Raw genomic sequence first — 6430 nt, 5'->3', positions numbered from 1 at the left:
CAAAGTTGCATTGACATTGAGTCTGTATTGCTTTTTTCAAATTATTTGTCATTATATCTTTTACATGTTTTTTGTCTTCCTTAAATTGTCTATTGATATCACGGAGTTAAAATACTTAAAGAATTCTGAAGCAAAGAATAATGAATAAGGCTCAAATGTATAACAGTCTGTAAGAACATAAAAATGAGATTTTAAGGGTCTTAACCTCAAACAAAATTTTCTACTATTACAAATAAGGAAACTGAGGTGAAATTGTGTAAGGAATTAAATCAAGGGGTTTGACGAAATATATGAGAATTTTAAGATAATACTGTGGTCACCGAGAGTGAAAGTCAAAAAATGAAACAGAAGGTACAGTAAGAAGTGTAGCTTATCACCCTAAATGTTGCTCTGGTCCCCAGCTCAACCCAAGCAGGGCTTGTTAACCCCTCAGCCAGGAGGACTTGGTATTGAATTAAGCAAAGGTTCAACCCATGTAGCCTCTTCCAAGATGGAGAGGTCTCTCCAGATTTAATCTCTCCAGAACCAGGAAAGGAAGGTCAGCTTTTCACTCACCAGGAGAAGATCCAAAGGGAGAAGATCCAGGAGTCATCTTACCAGAAGCAGTCCAAGAGCCGCAGTCTTAGTTCAAGCTCCTTCAACCCAAAAATTCAGGATGAAGCCCTCTTGCACAGGAAGTTCATCATCTTTTATATTTCTTTTTTATGTGACTTCCTGTCACTTCCTCCACTTTACAGGGACAAATTGCATTCTTTTAATTTTCTTAGCATTGCCTGGGGGGAAATGTTTGTCAGTTCTACTTCTCATCCTATGAAGGTGTGAAATCTTTTCAAAGGATTCAAAAGTTTCTGACTGATCCAGTTGAAAGGGAAGAGCTCTGTAAGTGGCTTGGGAACTCCCCCACATAGTGACAAGTAGGGGTGTTCAATCCCATCTTCACAGTTGTCTAAATTTACATAGTTACTAATAGCTCAAGGATTTTAATCCTGTCTTCTAGCTTCAAATCTAGTACTCCATATTGGATATCCATATCAATCCATATACGATAAAAATCTCTTGAAGATCATTATTTTATCTACTTTAAATTTTTTCTCACCTTCATTACCAAGCTTAAAAAAATTAATTGAGTTAATTTTAATACATGAGAAATGTTGGGTCTTGGAATAATAGAATGCTTCAAGGGATTATAATTATTTTCTTTCTTTCTAGTCTGTCAGGAATACCCTTTATCGTGAGTTAATTACAGTAGCCTCTGGTTAGAGAGCAATGGAAACTGAGATCCATATCTGAATAAAACTTTAAAAATCTGAGCTATTTACATCATGTAAGTCCATGAAGAGGTATCTTTGTGTCCTTGGCCTAGCTGAACATGTCAAGAGCTGCTGCTCTTTTGCTTTCTTTCTCTCCTTCCTCCATTTCCACCCCACCAATGACACCACTATGCCTCAGTAATGTTATCAGTGAAAGTGCTCAATCCCAAAGCAGAGGTGGCCCCTGCCCAGGTGGCACTGGTGAACAGCAGCTTGGGCTAGATGTTGCAAGAGGGGTTGAGGACTGGGGCAGCTGGGTAGCTCAGTGGAGTGAGAGTCAGGCCTAGAGATGGGAGGTCCTAGGTTCAAACCTGGCCTCAGCCACTTCCCAGCTGTGTGACCCTGGGCAAGTCACTTGACCCCCATTGCCCACCCTTACCACTCTTCCACCTATGAGACAATACACCGAAGTTAAAGGGTTTAGAAAAAAACAAAAACAAAACAAAACAAAAAAAAAGAGGTGTTGAGGACCAACCTGAGCCCCAAGGACCTCATGAAGATTTTCATGTCCAGCACAGGATAAATCAAATTCACCAAGGATGGCAAAGTGCTCTTATAAGATAAGCAAATTCAACATCTAACAACCTACTTGATAGTCAAAGTAGTAATAGCCCAGGATAACATTACTGGTGGTGGCACTGTGTCAAACATTCTTATCTTTAGAGAGCTGCAGAAACAGCGAGGGGGGGAGTTATCTACCTCTCTGAAGGTCTGCATCCTCAAATAATAACAGAAGAATATAAAGGTGGCAAGATGCAATGAAATAGAGACATCCTCAGAAGATGTGGCTCAAATATTCTTGCATAGGAAAATTAATGCTGACCTGACCACTGTGCTGATCCAGATAGTAGTTTAATCAATTTTGACCATCAAAAAACCAGGTGAACCTTTTGATCTTTTCATGGTAGAAATCATAAAAATGAAGCATAAATCAGAACCTAGCACATTGCTGATCAAAAGACTGGTTTTGAACCATGGTGTCCTACATCTTGATATGAGGGAAAGAGTAGCAGATGCTTGCATCCCTACTTGCAAGGTATCATTAAAGGGATTTTCTTAATCTCTCCCTCTGTCTTCTTAAGAGGCTAGAGAGCAGAATTTCTAAGTACATCAGAACTGACAGGAGTCAGTGAGTCAGAGCTGAAGATTCCATTATCAGGGAGACCAGGACTGAGGAGAGGAAGTAGTCTGCCCTCTGACAGGAAGTTAGGAGGGACAGTTGTTCACTGAGGAGATTAAGGATGCAACTGCTGACAGTTGAAGGTCTTTTGCCTCTGGGATCTTTAGAGAGCAGGTCTGTCTATGAGGCAAGGATCTGCTGGTAGTTGGCTGCTGACAGTTGGGCTACTATAGAAAATTGATTGAAGGAGTGAGTGAGTGGTGGCTACCTATTATTTTAGGCAGTTAGGGAGTTAGTGAATGATTTGCAGATAGAATAGAGTAGAGTACGTCTGGTGTGTCAGGAAGAAGAACCTGTCCTGAGAAGACAGTTAGAGATAGTTTTAGGAAACTTTAGTATTAGAAATTTTAGGTATATTTATAGGGCATAAGATTAGTATTTTTCCTCTTTTCAATATTACTATCTGTACTTCTTTCTTAAATTAAACAAAGTTTCTGTTAAACTATCCTCCTCACTTTGTCAAATTCCTTAAGTTTAACACTTCCAGTATCATTAGAATTTGAAAAAATCAGAAGGGAATTCTAGAATTTTTTATGGGTACAGAGGAGCAAAACTAATAAAAACAGGAAGGAAATTCATTGAAGATAGAGTAAAGAAAATAATAGCACTGAAAAGAAGAGTGTTGTTATTCAGACAAAGGATTTTTTATTATTAATCAGAAGGAACTGGCCATTTTCTTCTACATGCTCTTGTAAAAGAAAATATAGTAGCCCTCAACAGAGCAAAAAGGAGAAATATAGAGAGACTAATTTTTACAAGTGGTGGGATATCTATGAATTCTTTTGACATGCAGTACTTATCTATAAATACACAGTAGGAGAAGAAAAATTCATTTTTATTGAGGAATTCAGCAACCCACTATTGTCAAATAAACACACAGTTAAGCAGATCAAAGACTAAGTACTAAGTAGATGATCTACATCCTGTCAATAATGTCATTGAAGATGGTTATATGGTTCCCAGAATCTTAAGAGTGAAACCATAACCAAAGCTCTCATTAAACATAAGCCCCATGTAAAGGGAAGGGCCTGTCTTGGAGACCAAGCTTTTACTGATACATTGTTCACTATTCCCAAAGTTCTTGCTCAAAATTCTAGCTTGACTTTCAGGAAACACTAGTTAAGGTACAGGGTAAACATTCAGAATCAGGACAAATTATGGGTATCAATTTGTAGACAAATGAGTTCATTATTTCTTCAAAGCAGGTATTTGGGATAACTATTTTGTAAAGCATCTTCTTCACTTCTGCACTGAGATTGCTACCAATATTCTCCTGGTTGATGTGATAATGCATGCTGGAGAGTATTCTCTGAAAGGTTGAATTGAATTCCAGTTTCCATTATAATCAATTTTATCATGAAGGTCACATCAAAAGAATCACAAAGAGTGGGTGCAGCAACAGTGGGTATTTATTTCTAGCTGTCAAAGTGTTTTCTGTTTTTTTCTCTTATTGTTAAAGTAAACATAGTCTCTAAAACTGAAATGAAAAATTGATTGTAGCACTTCTTTTTTAATTGCAAAAGAAAGTAATCCAGGTCATTAATCCATCATCTTCATTTGATAGAAGAAGAAACAGAAAGCTCAAAAAGATGATATAATTTGCTGAAAAACAAATAGTAAATGGCAAAAAATGAATTTTAATTCTTTGTTTTCATGTCCATTCTTTCCACTGAACTATATTGTCACTTCTGAGATCTAATAAAAAAAGTCACTAATATTAAAAGTTGAGAACAGAATATACCAGAAATTACTGTTACTGATCAAAAGTTTGGGCAATGACATATGCATATATTTGTTGTATTTGCACTGCAATATACATTAGTATTTTATCTTATTTTATAATCTAATCTATATACTATTCCCTATTTCACTAAAATATTCTAAGCTATTCCTATGTTATTACTATATTAGTCTAGCTAAATCTAACTAAATAACTAAATAATTTTGTTAATAACTAACTATCCATTGTTAGTATTTACTTATCCTATAAATAATTCTAATTTTGTTAGTATTGATACATTGTTTTATTCCATGCATGAAATAATGTATCCTAACAGGTTAGGATTTTTAGGTATCTATTTTCTTTTGTTGTTATTTTGCTATGTTGTATCACAATATGTTACTGTTGGATGTATGATACCTACCAAAAATTCTGATCTCCTTTCTTCTTATGATGTTTCTTTCTTCGAGGAAATCTCTTTTCTCCTTTTCTCCTCTTCTCTTTTTCTCCATCGAAGTTTTTGAAGGTACTATCTGCAATGATGGATATATATGAGTATGTAGTGACACTATTTGAATTACCCAAAATCTTTTCCACCATTTAGTCCATTAGTTCCATGATTCTCCTCTTCATCAAAATTCCTTTTTAAAATCAAAGTTTTTATCAGTTCATTTTATAAGTTCATCAGTCTTAGTACTTGATTCTGAATCCTGAATCCTCTTCATCCATGTCCTCTTCCATCCAAATGTCATCTTCTGCTCTCCTTACTGAACTTTCTGACTGCAGACTCTAATTGATTGAAGATCTCAAATTACACAACTTCTTCTTCTCCTTAATTATTAATAATTTCTACATTCTCATTATCTATGCCATGTGCCAATTTAATATGGGAACAATGATAGCACGAATCTAGGTACCTTATACCTTTAGTGAAAATGATGAAATTAATACAATTATATAAGGACCTACCCAACTCTGTTATGTTGCCAATGTTTTGGCAAAGTTCTTCACATATACCATATCACCTGGCTGAAAATTATGAAGAGAATAATCCAGTGGACTAGATTGAATTAATACTCCCATATACTGTAATTATCTTAGCCTCTGCTGTAATGCACTTTAATATGAAACAATTTGGCAATCATCTCCTAAGAGTGATGTATAAACAGCCTTACAAATCTTTGCCTGTAGTGGAGCATGTCCAAAGAGCATTTCATGTGATGATATATGTAGATCTGCTCTTGGTCTAGTATGTAGGTAAAACAAAGCTATGGGAAGAATATCTGGCCATTTGAGATGAGTTTCAGCACAGAGTTTCCCTACCACAGTCTTAAGTTCCCTATTCATTTGCTCCACCTGACCTGAACTTTGTGGATGATAAGGAACATGATATTTAGGTGTTATTCCTAGATTCTCATAGACTCTTCTAAGGATATCCTGAGTGAAATGAGATCCCTTATATGAATCTATGGTTAGAAGTACACCAAGCCTAGGAACAATTTTCTTATGTAACACTTTAACCACAAAGCTTGCTGTGTTGGTATTTGCTGGGAAAATGTCAGGCCACTTAGTTAATCTATCAATCACAAGACAAAACTTGTATCTTCCAACTTTAGGCATGCTGATGTAATCAATTTGCAAACTCTTGAATGGACTATATGCTAAAGGTCTACCACTCCAAACCTTTCTTTCTGAATGCACTTTGATTAAACTTTTGGCAGACTGAACAACTATTGCAGATCTTATTTGCAATAGTACTTATTACTGGCTCAATCTATTTTTCTCTTGATGGAATCTACAACAGCTTGTGTACCAAAATAACTTTTTTGTGTGAATAGCTTGACACAAATAGGTATACACGTCTTTTGGTAACAATGGTTTTCCTGTATCAGTAATCCATATCCCATATTTATCTTTCTATCTCTAGATATCTGTGTCTATATAGTCTTTTTCTAGATCTTCAGAATCAATAGGTGTTAAATTCATTACATAAATTTGAGTTTTCTGAGCTATATACTTTGCAGTGATATCAGCTCTATGATTACCTTTAGAGACTGAATTTTGACCACAAGTATGACTCCTACAATGGATTACTACCAGCTGTTTAGGCTTTTGGATTGCTTCCAACAACTCAGTTATTATTTCTGCATGCGCTACTGGTTTTCCCAATACAGTAATAAAACCTCATTGTTTAATGTAAATATTTATAATTTTACCTTC

The 6430-nt window shown here is 35.6% G+C and overlaps 1 pseudogene; it reads left to right on the top strand.

Annotated features, from left to right (window-relative positions):
- The first annotated feature begins 1451 nt into the window (after positions 1-1451).
- On the top strand, positions 1452-3811 carry LOC123246472 (annotated as a pseudogene).
- The last annotated feature ends 2619 nt before the right edge of the window (positions 3812-6430 follow it).

The sequence above is a fragment of the Gracilinanus agilis genome, chromosome 4 (genome assembly GCF_016433145.1).
Source record: "Gracilinanus agilis isolate LMUSP501 chromosome 4, AgileGrace, whole genome shotgun sequence".
In the NCBI taxonomy this organism is placed as follows: Eukaryota; Metazoa; Chordata; class Mammalia; order Didelphimorphia; family Didelphidae; genus Gracilinanus; species Gracilinanus agilis.
This window is presented reverse-complemented; position numbering and strand designations above follow the sequence as displayed.